Here is a 14,607-nt window from a genome sequence, read left to right on the forward strand (position 1 = left end):
AACCTACGAGGGGAGGCAGAGGGCATGACTGAGATACTATTCAATTCAATTCAAATCGCTTTATTGACATGACAAGGTACATCTTATGTTGCCAAAGCATCGAAAAACATTCAAGATTGTACACAAAAATACAGATCTATCCATACAGTGTATAAACAGATATATCCCTGAGTTTATAAATATACATTCATATAATTTGTATATACTCTTTTCTTATATTTAGTGGTTGTCCCTCTGTTTATGGCAAGCTGTAACATAGTGTGCCGCTAAGGTTACGCAATTTCTCTCTTCCCCTAGTAGGTATTGGGGTTTTTGGTCGTCATTCAAATTTCGGAATTCCGGGCATATTTTTGTGAATTTTGGGTAGAAATTTTCCCTTATGCCCTGATATTTTCTGTGAGGAAGTGCATCTCTGTCTCCACCACTCCCTGACTGCAGTGACAGCATATCCTGTCCTATCTTGTTTGCCGGGTCTGCCGTTGTCTACCTTTTTCGATCGCCAGGCTATGTTCACTAAGTCTGTACATTGTCAAGGTTTTTCTCAGTTTGCTATCCTTTACCATGGTCAGGTAATCAGCCATGTTGTATTGTCTGTTTAGGGCCAAGTAGCAATTGAGTTTGCTTTGGGTTTTTGTTGTTTCTGTCCAATATGACAGATATTTTTCCTTTTGCTTAGCGACGATTGTGTTGGGTCGAATTCTTTGTGTTACGCTGCCACTGTCCTGGGGCTGGTTATTGTTAGTAGTGTTATTAGTTACTTCACTGGGTCCCAGGACTAGTTGACTGAGGGTATTCTTCTTTATGGTCCTCTCTTGGCATTTCAGGGCTTCGTAATGATAGCATTGGGGGTTGCTCATTTCTAGGTGTTTCCAAAATTTGGTGGCTCTTTTTGGATAGTGATTATTAATGGATATTGGCCTAGTTCTGCCCTGCATGCATTGTTTACGGTTTTGCTTTGAGTCCGGAGGATACTTTTACAGAATTCTGCATGTAGGATCTCAATTGGGTGTTTGTCCCATTTTGCAAATTCTTGTTGTGTTAGCGGTCCCCACACCTCACTGCCATAGTGTGCAATTGGTTCAATTACTGATTTAAAAATTTTGAGGCAAATGCTAATTGGGATTTCTATTTGGATTGATTTTTTTATGGCATAGAAAGCCCTTCTTGCTTTCTCTTTCAGTTCATTCACAGCCAGATGAAAATTTCCTGTAGGACTGATTTTTAAGTCCAAGTATGTGTAGTTAGTGGTTTGTTCAATTTTGGTTGTTCCTGGTGTGAAATTTATTTTGGGCCCCTGATGTCCGAATCGTTGCTGGAAAAAAAGGACTTTGGTTTTTTGGGGATTTATTGTCATGGCCCAGGTCTGGCAGAACGACTCCAGCAGATCCAAGTTCTGCTGTAGACACTCCTTAGTTGGTGACAGCAGAAGCAGGTCCTCTGCATAGAGGAGGAATTTAACCTTGGATTCATTTAGGGTGAGGCCAGGTGTTGTAGATTGTTCAAGTAGTTTTGCCAGTTGATTTATGTAAATATTAAAGAGTGTCAGTGACATGGGCGAGCCCTGCGTCACCCCCCGCCCCTGTGGGAGGTATTTTGTTTGTTTGTCTCCAATTTTAACTGCACATTTGTTGTTTGTTTACATTGATTAAATTACATCATATATTATTCCCCCTACCCCGCTTTCGATAAGTTTCAGGAATAAATCGTCGTGCCAGATGGAATCGAAAGCCTTCTGGAAATCTATAAAGCATGCATAGATTTTGCTTTTGTTTTCCTGAACGTGTTTGTCAATTAGGGTCTGTAGGGTGAAGATATGATCTGATGTTCTATAGTTTGGCAGGAATCCAATTTGGCTTTTACTGAAGACATTGTGCTCCTCAAGGAAGTTTATAAGTCTTTTGTATATGATACTACAGAATACCTTCCCCAGGTTACTGTTTACACAGTTCCCTCGATAGTTATTTGGGTCGACTTTGTCCCCACTTCTGTATATGGGCGTTATGAGTCCTTTGCTCCAGACATCAGGGAAGTAACCGACACTCAGAACCAAGTTGAAGAGTTTTAGGATTGCCAGTTTCATTTTATCGTCTGTGTGTTTAATCATCTCGCTTAGTATGCCATCTGCACCACAAGCTTTTCCTGGTCGCAGGTCCTTGAGTTTTTCAACTAGTTCTTTTTCTGTTATTATGGAGTCTAGCGGGTTACTATATGAATACTTCATACTATATGAACACTTTACATCAGTCTTCAACAAGGAAGAAGATGCTGCCAAAGACATAGTGAAATAGGAGGTAGTTGAGAGACTGGATGGGCTAAAATGGAAAACACCATGTACTAGAAAGGCTGGCTGTGCTTAATGTAGATAAGTCAGCAGGAGCGGCCGGGATACAGAGGGAGTTAAGGGTAGAAATTGCAGAGGTACTGGTGATAATCTTCCAATCCTCCTTGGATATGCGGGTGGTGCCAAAGGACTGGAGAGTTGCAAAGGTTACACCCTTGTTCAAAAAAGGCTGTAAGGATAAACTCAGCAACTACAGAACATTTACTATAAGTTTAACTTTGATAGTGGGGAAGCTTTTAGAAACGATGATCCGGGACAAAATTAACAGTCATTTGGACAAGTGTGTATTAAATAAGGATAGCCAGCACGGATATTTCAAAGGTAAATCATAGGATCAAATAAAGTTGCAGCACGGAATGAGGTCTTTTCGGCCCATGGTGTCTGCGCCGGCCAACTAATAGCTATCCAGCTAATCTTACTTCCCAGCTCTTGGTCCATAGCCCTGCAGGTTAGAGCATCCCAAGTGGAGATCCAAGTACTTATTAAATGTGGTTAGGATTCCTGCCTCTACCACCCATTCAGGCAGCGTGTTCCAGATACCCACAACCGTCTGGGTGAAGAAATGTCCCCTCAAAATCCCCTCTTAGCCATCCAACAATTATTTAAATCCGTGGCCCCCTGGTCTTTTACCCCTCTGCTAAGGCAAATACGCCCTTTTTATCCACTTTATCTATGCCCCTCCTCCGTTTATACACCTCAATATGGTCTCCACTCAGCCTCCTCTGTTCCAAGGAAAACAGACCCAGCCTATCTGTAACATTTGCATATCGAATTATAATTGGCCCGCAGGCAACTGTAATAATAATAATTCAACTTTTTTGTCATTGCACAAGTACATGAACAACGAAATGTGATCTTGCAAGCTCCCCTGACTGGGTAAAGCAAAGCCGCTGCGTGCCGCCATTCCATTTCCACCATTCCGACAATCTTCAGCCCAATGCCCGCTCACCAGCTGCTCGTCCTTCCGTGACCTTCTCATCAATCACCCCTCCTCGGGGCTCCTTCTGTGACCTTCTGCACTTGGTCTTCCCTGATGGTCACTCCTCCAGGTACTATAATCAGGCCTGTCTCTGCTTAGCTTCCAAGCCTTGCCAGTGACCCTTTTATATTCACAAGTGATCACATGCTGATATGTTATTGGACTGCAGGCTTCTGTAAGGACTGCTATTGTTTGGAAGACCCAGGGGGTCCTGATTTCTTCTTGTCCACACGGTGCTATATTGATTGAGAAAGCTTACAGACCTGATGCTTCATTAAAAGAGTTTAAACTGTAATACGCCATTTTCCTGCAATTTATTAATTTTGTACAAGATGTGCAAAACTGGACATGGTGTCAGACCAGGGATTTGAAATGGACATCGTTGGAGCTCCCTTACATCGAATGAATTGGGAATCTTTGAAATTACATAGAGAACGGTGCAAGTTCAAACAACACGTGGAGTTAATGTTTTTGGGTCCACTGAAAAGCAAAGGGGAGGAAGAAGGATGCAGCTACCTACTCCTGTGGATCGAAGAAAATGGGAGAGACATTTTTAAGACATGGTCTCTCACCGCGGATGAAGCAAAGGTATTGAAAAGTTATTTTGACCGTTTTGAAGCATATGTGATGCCCAAGCAAGACAAATACGATATTCGCTAGGTACAAGTTTCAGGAGAAAGTACAAGGAGTTAGTGAGTCGTTTGAACAGTTCGTGGCTCAGTTAAAACTGCTGGTAAAAGACTGTGTATATGCAGGTAAAGATGAGATGGTCAAAGACTGCATCGTGTTTGGAAGACATTCAGCTAAAGTGAGAGAGAAACTTTTGAATGTTGGGTCCGGGCTAAAGCTGGAAAAAGCTACAGACATAGTTAGATCACACGAGATAGCCCAAGCACAGTTGAAAACCAAAACCAGCGCCATGAGCAGCTCGAGTGCACGCAGTTAATAGATACACACCAAAGAACACTGCCCAGAGTGCGTGTTTCAGAACAGAGAGAGTTCTAAAAATGGGCGAGACAGACATAAAACGCTTCACAAACTGTGGAAATTCTGGAAACAACTGGCATGGAGAAAAGGAGTACTGCCCTGCCAAAGGAAGGCAATGTACTAAATGTGGTAAACGGAACCATTTGCTAACGTCTGCAGGAATGTTTTCGGAAAAACACGACACACAGTAAGTGACAGCCAAATGCCAGATAGAGAGCCAAATGCAGAGGAACTGTTTATTGATTCTGTGTCACAGAAAAAACAGATTTCAGAGACTGAGCAAGCTTTTGCCGATATTGAGATAGAAAAACAGGGCAAAGAGCTTAAGTTTGAACTAGACACTGGATCTCAGGTTAAAGTAATTCCTCTGAGTGAGTATCACAGCTTGAAGGATGAGTGTGAGCTACAGCCCACCTCACAAAGGATGACCAGCTATGGGGGTGAGCAGCTCAATGTAAAAGGCACATGCAGGATGAAATGCAAGTACAAAGAAAGCGACATAATGCTGGATATTTACGTTATTGACACTCAAGCACCTCCAGTGCTAGGTCTAAAGGCATGTTTAGACATGGACCTCGCCAAGCTAGTTCTATCATTGACAGCACCAGTTGAGAAGCAGACAGTCATGGAGGAGTTTGCTGACGTTTTCAAAGGAATCGGACTATTCCCAGGTGAATGCACTATTCACCTTCACACAGCAGCAACCCCTGTGGTTTTCCCACCGAGAAGGATAATCCTTGCTCTACGTAGTCGGCTGAAGGAGGAGCTGCAGAGCATGGAGAATACAGAAATCATCGTCCGGGAAACAGAACGACAGAGTGGGTCAACGCATTAGTAGTGGTTGAGAAACCACGTACAGGCAAGCTGAGAGTTGGTCTCGACCCCAGAGATTTGAACAAGTCTATCAAACTCCCTCACTACCCTCTACCAACGCTAGATGACATCACACCCAAGCTAGTGGGAGCAGTGTAATGGACGCACGATCAGGATACTGGAATATCCAGCTCACGGAAGAGTCTTCTAAGCTAACAATGTTCAACACACCATTTGGATGCTACCGATATCGGCGTTTACCACTTGGTCTTATCTCAGCTCAGGATGAATTCCAGTGGAAGATCAATGAAACTTATGAAGGCCTCGATGGACTAGTCGCAATCGTAGATGACACCCTCATCTGTGGCATGAATAGAGAGGATCATGACCGGAACCTCCGTGCGATGCCCCAAAGACCACGGGAGAAATGTATCCGGCTCAACCCTGAGAAAAGCATAATCAGATCCACCGAGATCAGTTATTTCGGACATCGCCTCTCAATTGATGGCATTAAGCCGGATCCAGAGAATATCTCCGCCATCAAGAAGATGGAGCCACCGAAGAACCGTGCAGAGCTAGAGACAGTACTAGGCATGGTTAACTATTTGGCCAAGTTTGCCCCGAGCCTCTCCAAAATCAATGCACCTATGCGTCAGTTGCTCAAACAATCCAGTGAGTTCCTGTGGGACAAACAATATGAAAGAGCATTTCAGAAAAAGAAAGACCTAATCACCAGAGAACCAGGATAATTTCTTGCATGCTTCGACCCCAACAAAGAGCTCATACTACATGTCGACGTGTCAAAGTACGGACTAGTCACAGTATTACTGCAAGAATGAAAGCCCGTCGGCTATGCTTCCAGATCTCTCTCAGACAGTGAAATGAACTATGCTCAAATCGAGAAAGAGCTATATGCAATTCTGTTTGGATGTAAGCGTTTCCACCAGTTCGCCTATGGCCGACAAGTCATTGTGGAATCTGACCAAAAGCCCCTTGAGTCAATCATGAGGAAACCACTAGCCGCAGCCCCACCAAGGCTACATAGAATGATCCTTCAGCTACAGAAGTATGACTTCACAATCATTCACCGTCCAGGCAAAGACATTGCTGTCGCAGACACTGTAGTGTATGTGCCTTTAAGAGCCCCATGTGTACTGTAATGCCAGTAATGGCCAGTCGGGCTATATAAGCCTGTATATTGTGTTGTATCAGTTAGTTCCCCTCCAGACTTTGTTTAGTAAACACCTATGAAACCAACTCCTGTCTTCAGTGTCTCTATCAACACACGGAAAAAAGCAGTGGTGACGATTTGGAAACGGACTTACCTGCAATTCGGCAGCAACTCAAGGACATCGATTCCTCTGGCGTCCAAAGTTGAACAAATCAAGAAAAGGAAAAAGCTGTGGTTTCACCAGCTAACCAAGCTGGTGGCAGGTACTGCAATAATCCTTCCTGGGCGTCGGGCTGCGGCTCCAGTGGCTGGCTCTACAGCTAGGCCAAGCAGCGAAAGCGGAGGCAAGCAGTAACAGACGGGGAGGGAGCACTCGGGAGACGGCCGGCGCTGCAAGCAGGTCGGCGTTCAGACCTAGAGAGAGAGTCCGGCGGGAACGAGTCTCCAACTGTAAACAAATAAATAAAAAGAACGGAAACCGCGGGAAACAGCGTTATCATCGGCAGCAGCAGCGGGGAAGCGCGGGGAGTGCCATTTTATTCCTAGGATGCCTAAGTCTGGCAATATTGATGCTTTTGATAACGAGATAGAGGATTCGACCACATATGTGGAAAGAGTGGAGGTATATTGCACCGCAAATGGAATAGAAGATGAAAAAAAGCTTCAGTATTGCTAAATCTAATGGGCGCAAAGACATACGGGCTGTTACGAAATGTAATCACTCCAGCCAAACCAAAGGACAAGAATTATAAAGAAATTGTTGATACCCTACAGGAGCACTTAAACCCAACACCGCTGCTGATAGTGGAACGATTCAAATTCTTCAAGAGAAATCAACACAAGAATGAAAGGAATGCTGATTACCTCACCGATTTAAGAAAGCTATCAAAACACTGCCAATTCGGGGCAGGACTAGCAGATTATCTTCGAGACAAATTCGTCTGCGTTCTCTTAAGTGAAGGAATACAGAAAAGGCTGCTTTCTGAAAAAGATTTAACACTGTACAAGGCTTTCAGTGTGGCTGTATCATACGAAGCAGCCGCAAGAGGAGCTGCAGAGATAAAACAAAAGACACAGGACTTCGGCACCCATGAAATGACACAGGGTTTTGAGAGATGTTATCACTGCGGCAGATACACCCATGACCAGAGCGACTGCTGGTTCAAGGACAAAACTTGCAGGCAATGCGGAAAGATTGGACACATTGCACGAGTATGCCGATCTGGACAAAAAAAATCCACAGACAGGAAAAAAAAAATCAATAAAGAAAAGTACAGAAAGGTAAAAATGATGACGGACAATAGCTCCGAAGACTTGAAGAGCGATAGCGACTCCGAAAACAAGAGACTAAGCTGTCTCAAATTACATAATGTTATTGCCAAAGATGATTATCAGGCCATTTGGGTTACCCTCACGATAGCAGGGTCCCCAGTTAAAATGGAGCTAGATACAGGATCAACTCTGACCGTCATAAATCGACGGGATTACGAGCGGCTATTTCCGCATATACCTTTAAAAAACACATCCATTATCTTGAAAACATATACGGGGCAGAAAGTATACCCCAAAGGAAAAATAAGGGTGCCTGTTGTATACAACGGCAAGGAAATACAAAAGTTGTATTTATACATTCTACAAGATGGTAGTCCACCGCTGTTGGGACGTGAATGGATCAGGAAAATACGTTTAGACTGGCACTCCATTCAGGCACTGACGTTGACCAGTAAGAAAAAAACCGATGATGACGTCATACCTGAACGATTAAAAGACATCTTGGCCAACGCCAAAGAAGTGTTTCAAGAGAAACTAGGACACTTGAAAGGCATCACCGCCTCAATAAAAGTGGAAGATGCAGCAATTCCCAAGTTTTTTAAGGCAAGACCGGTGCCATACGCAATTCGTCCAGCAGTCGAGGCAGAGCTGGAGAATTTGGAAAAGGCAGGCGTATTATCCAAAATAGATTGGAGCGAGTGGGTAACACCCATCGTTCCAGTCATGAAGAAAGCATTGAATAATGATAAATCTGAAGAACAGAGAAAAATTCGCATCTGTGGAGACTTCAAGGTGACTGTAAACCCAATCCTTCACACGGTACAGTATCATCTTCCGAGGATAGAAGATATTTTCGCCTCACTATCCGGAGGGAAACGTTTCACCAAAATTGACTTGGCACAGGCATATCTACAGATGGAGGTTGAAGAGGCCTCTAAAAAATATCTCACGATAAATACATACAAAGGTCTGTACCAGTACAATCGACTGGTTTTCCGAGTAGCATCCGCTCCAGCTATCTGGCAAAGAGCTATGGAGCAAGTCCTCCAAGGGATTCCGGGGACTCAATGCTACCTAGACGACATCCTTGTAACAGGAGAAAACGACAACGAGCACCTTGCCAATTTGGAGCAGGTGCTCACTAGGCTGAGAGAACGGGGCCTACGAGCAAATCGCACCAAGTGCGAATTTTTCCAAAATCAAGTATCATATTGTGGCCACATAATTAATAAGGAAGAGTTGAATAAGTCACCTGAAAAAATTGAAGCGGTCATTAAAGCCCCAGCACCTGAAAATGTTTCACAATTAATGTCGTTCTTGGGATTAATAAATTACTATCATAAATTTTTACCGAACTTATCAACTCTTCTACACCCTCTTAATGAACTGCTACAAACAGGAGTAATTTGGAAATGGAGCGAAGACTGTAAACGTGCCATCCATAAATGCAAAGACTTAATCACGTCCAAAGAAGTTTTGGCTCATTACAACCCATCACTGCCAATCACACTGGCGTGCGATGCATCCCCTTATGGCGCAGGAGCAGTATTATCGCATAAGTTTCCTGATGGCTGTGAATGGCCGATAGCTTTTGCGTCATGCTCATTGAACTCAGCTGCTGAGCGTAAGTATGCCCAAATCGACAGGGAAGCACTCAGCTTGGTATGGGTAGTGAAGAAATTCAACCATTACCTACACGGACAAAAATTTACCTTTTTGACTGACCATCAACCCCTCATCTCCATACTCAACCCTAAAAAGGGTGTTCGCATTATGACAGTGCAAAGGCTACAGAGGTGGTCCCTTTTTCTAGGGGCACACCAATACAACATAGAATACAAAGGATCAAAATAGCATGGGAATGCTGATGGTTTATCGCGCCTACCATTGCCAATGGTAGAAGAAGCACCTACCGTAGACCCAGTGGAGATATTCCACTCTACCATAGTCGGAAGTCTACCAGTAACAAATTCTGCCATTGAAAGGGAAACTAGAAATGACCCGACTCTCTCACGGGTCTACGATTTAACAGTGAAGGGATGGCCAGCAGATGGCGAACCACTGTTGCCAGCATTCTCGCAAAGAAGAGAACAGTTGTCAGTGTGCCGAGGAACCTTGATGTGTGGATCCAGAGTGGTGATTCCACTCAAACTCCAGGATAAAGTTCTAAAGGAGCTTCACGAGGGGCATCTGGCTGGAGTGAAAATGAAGAACCTAGCCAGGGCGTTTGTATGGTGGCCAGGTATCGATGGAGACATCGAAGAAATGACCAAGAGCTGCCTAGGATACCAGAAGGTCCAAAATACACCACCCCAAGCCCCTCTACATCCATGGGAGTGGCCCTCATCTCCCTGGCAAAGGGCACACATCGACTCTGCTGGTCCATTTATGGACTCAATGTTCTTAATCGCGGTTGATGCACACTCCAAGTGGCTGGAGGTAATACAGATGTCCTCCACCACCACGGAAAAAACCATCACAGTATTAAGGACCATATTTGCCAGGAATGGGCTGCTGGAACAGATCTGTTCTGATAATGGACCGCAATTTGTGTCCGAAGAATTCAGGAAGTTCTTAAAAAACAATGGGGTTAAGCACTACACGTCCGCCCCATACCATCCCGCCACCAATGGATTGGCTGAAAGGTTTGTCCAGACCTTCAAGAAGACCATAAAGCCATGGGCATTGAAGACATAAAACTTCAGCACAAGGTGGATAACTTCTTGTTCGCATACAGGAATGCAACACATATGGTTACAAACGAAACTCCCGCCATGATGTTCTTCAATAGAAGCCTAAGATGCCGGCTGGATTTGATCAAGCCCAACATCAGAAGGGACGCGGGGAACCGGCAATTTCAAGGCATGAATGAAAGGCCAACTAGAACCTTCCAGATAGGTCAACAAGTTTTGGCCCGGGACTACCGTACCGAGAAATGGCAGCCTAGAACAATCTGCACACGACTAGGACCGCTGATGTATACCGTGGACATCGGAGAAAGCATAATAAGGTGCCATGCTGACCAAATCATAGAGTCATCCAAAAAGGGACAACCTACACCACAACTCTATATGCCTAACGATGAAGTAGAGATACCCATATATACCTCCGATCCGTTGATACTGGAACCCGATAAACCTGACACTGACATTCAAGCCGAATCAGCCTTGCCAAAAGAATCTACTACAGCACCAGAAACTGCTACACCACCGAGGCGTTATCCGGACCAAGTCAGGAAGCCTCCAGAGAGGCTGACATTTAATTAATTAACTGCAGCAATGTGTAGATTATTTTTCTTGTAACATGTAATTAATAATTACTTAAAATATTATGTACTGGTTGGCTAAAAGGGGAGAAATTTTAGTGTATTTGCCTTTAAGAGCCCCGTGTGTACTGTAATGCCGGTAATGGCCTCTCGGGCTATATAAGCCTGTATATTGTGTTGTATCAGTTAATTCCCCTCCAGACTTTGTTTAGTAAACACCTATGAAACCAACTCCTGTCTTCAGTGTCTCTATCAAAACACGGACACAACAGACACACTCTCCAGAAAGTCTCTTAGCTACCAGGACATCAGCCTCAGTGAAGGCATGGATGTGCAGGTGCACATGGTGTACAACAGCTTACCTGTGAGTGCCTCAAAACTGAAAGAGATCCGAGCAGGAACAGAGAAAGATGCACAACTCACACTGCTGAGCAAATTCATACATGAAGGATGGCCTGAGGAAAGGAGGAAATACCCTCAGTGCATATCGGAATTCTGGAACCACAGAGACGAATTGTGACTAATCAATGGAATCATCTTCAAAGGGAAGAAAATCATCATTCCTACCAGTCTCAGAGAAGAGATGTTGCCAAAAATTCATGCTGGACATATGGGCACAGAAAAATGCAAACAAAGACCACGTGACATTATATTTTGGCCCGGAATGGGCAAACACATTGAGGACATAGTCGGAAAATGTTCCATTTGTCTAGAACGCCACCCAGCAAATGTCAAAGAGCCCATGATACCTCACCGTATCCCAGACAGGTCCTGGCAGGTCGCGGCAATGGATCTGTTCACATGGAACAACATAGTGACTGTTTATTATTAAAGCAGATTTTTTGAATTGGACAAGCTTCACAGCACCACATCTGCAGCTGTGATCCACAAGCTAAAGGCAGCCTTTGCCAGGCATGGCATTGCAGAAACTGTAGGCTCAGACAATGGCCCCCAATACAAATCAAAAGAGTTCGAGTCGTTTGCCAAGGCATGGGATTTCACACATGTCACATCAAGCCCACATTACCCTCAAAGTAATGGCCTTGCTGAAAAAACTGTCCAGATTGCAAAAACACTCATGGACAATGCCAAAGCGTACAAAGGAGACCCCTGCATCAGTCTCCTTGAGTTCCACAACACTCCAGTTGACAACTTCAAGTCACCAGCGCACCTGTTGATGAGCCGCAGACTTCGCTCAAACCTTCCAACCACCAACCAGCAGCTGCAGCCAGAGGTCGTCAGATGCAAGCAAGTGCATGCAAAAAGTGTTCTGAGACAGCAACACCAAAAGAGAAATATGACAGTTCAACAAGTCTACTGCCGCCGCTGCACAATGGAGAGTCAGTCAGAATCCAGGAGCATGACTACTGGAAGCCAGCAGTCGTCATCCAGCCAGCTGACACTGAGCGATCGTATCACATCCGCACCCCAGAAGGACAGGTGTACCGCCACAATTGCAGGCACCTCCTGAACACCAAGGAACAACACCGTCATTTGGGACGAGTGTTCAAGCCTAGAGTTATCCTTGACTTGTGAACTGTGAAAGGGTGTAGGCGGATGGCTGCGCTAAAAAAAATAACTGTACGTCGTTATTGAAATGTTGAGATGATTTCAGTACTACTTAAATGTTGAGATTACTTACTTGTTGATGCTACCGAGAACATTACGTAGAATAAAGTTGCAAAGGTAATGCATAACATTTTCCTTTTAAATGAAAGGGGATGTAACATTTGCATATCAAATTATCATCTCTAAGGAATACCTATTATATTCACATGTGATCGCATGCTGCGTTGTCATTGGCCTGCAGGCATCTGTAAGGATTGCTATTGTTTGGAAGACCCAGGGGGTCCTGACTCCATCTTGTCCACACGGTGCTACATTGATTGAGAAATCTTACAGACCTGATGCTTCATTAAAAGAGTTTAAACTGTAATACTCCGTTGTCCTGCAATTTATTATTTTTGTACAAGGTGTGCAAAGCAAGACACTATCCAACCTTTCCTCATATCTAAGATGCTGTACTTCTGGATAATCCTTGTAAATATGCTTAGTACCCTCTCTACTGCTATCACACTTTTCCTGTAATGCGGTGACCAGAACTGCACGCAGTACTCTAGCTGAGGCCTAACTAGTGCTTTATACAGTAGAAGCATAACCTCCCTGCTCGTGTATTCTATGCCACGGCTAATAAATGCAGGCTTTCCGTATGCCTTCTTAACCTCCTTATCTACCTGGACTGCTAGCTTCAGGGATCTGTGGACATGCACGCCAAGGTCCCTTTGCTCCCCTACACTACTCAGTGTCCTACCTTTAACGTGTATTCCCTGTCCATATTAGCCCTCGCAAAATGCACTATCTCACACTTCTCCGGATTGAATTCCATTTGCCACTGCTCTGCACACCTGACCAATTTATTGATATCGTCTTGCAGTCTGCAGCTTCCTTCTTCAGTATCAACCACACAGCCGATTTGAGTATCATCTGCAAACTTCTGAATCATACATATTCAAGTCTAGATCAATGATGTATACCAGAAAAAGCAAGGGACCTAGTTCTGAGACCTGCGGAGCCCCACTGGAAACAGCCATCCAGTCACAAAAACACACATCAACCAACAAACTCTGCTTCATGTCTCTGAGCCAGTTTTGAATCCAAATTTGACACTTTGCTCTGGATCCCATGGGCTTTTAACTTCTTGACCAGTCTGCCATGCGGAACCTTAGCAAAAGCTTTGCTAAAGACCATATACACTACATCAAACGCACTACCCTCATCGACCCTCCTTGTTAACTCCTCAAATATTTCAAACAAGTTTGTCAGTAAGGAACTTCCCTTAACATATCCGTGCTGACTATCCTTGATTAATCAGTTTCTTTCTAAATGAAGATTTATCCTGTCCTTCAGAATCCTTTTTAATAATTTTCCCACCACCAAAGTTAAGCTGACTGGTTTATCATTACTCCGTCTATCCTATTCTCCCTTTTTAAACAAGGGTATACCGTATGCAGTCCTCCAGTCCTCCGGCACCACACCTGAAACCAGAGAGGATTGAAAAATTATTGTCACGGCCTCTGCTATTTCCTCTTTTGCTTTGCTTAACATGCTGGGATACATTTCATACTGGCCTGGCGATTTAGCCACTTTTAATGTGCTAAACCCTTTAATGCTTCCTCTCTCACTATGTTTATTTCAAATAATATTTCACACTCTTCCCCCCTGATAGCAAAAGCTGCTTCGCTCTTCTTCTTTGTGAAAACAGACGCAATGTATTCATAAAGAACCCTACCAACATCTCCCACCTCCACACACAGATAAACCCCATTATCTCTAATAGGCCCTACCCTTTCTTTAATTATCGTCTTACTCTTAATATAGTTATGAAACACCTTTGAGGTTTCCTTGATTTTACATGCCAAGAAATGTTGAGGCTCTCTCTTTGTATTCCTAATATCCTGGTTAATTGTACCCCTGCACTTTCTGTATAGATATAAAGATGCTGGAGTATTTAGCCCTTGGTATCTGACATACGCCTTCCTTTTTTATTTATCCTATCCTGTATGTCCCTAGCTATCCAGAGGGTTCTACATTTGTTTGTCCCATCTTTTTCTTTACGGGCACATATTTGGTCTGACCCCTCCGGATCTCTTCCTTGAATGCCTCCAACTGTTCTGAAACTGATTTACCTTCAAGTTGCTGTTTCCAGTCCACTTTGGGAAAATCCCCTCTGAGCTTAGCAAAATTTGCTTTTCCCCAATTAAAAGTTTTAATTTCTGGTC

Source organism: Somniosus microcephalus, unplaced genomic scaffold (genome assembly GCF_052327205.1).
Source record: "Somniosus microcephalus isolate GS21.2 unplaced genomic scaffold, FLI_Smic_1.0 unresolved_chr5, whole genome shotgun sequence".
Lineage (NCBI taxonomy): Eukaryota > Metazoa > Chordata > Chondrichthyes > Squaliformes > Somniosidae > Somniosus > Somniosus microcephalus.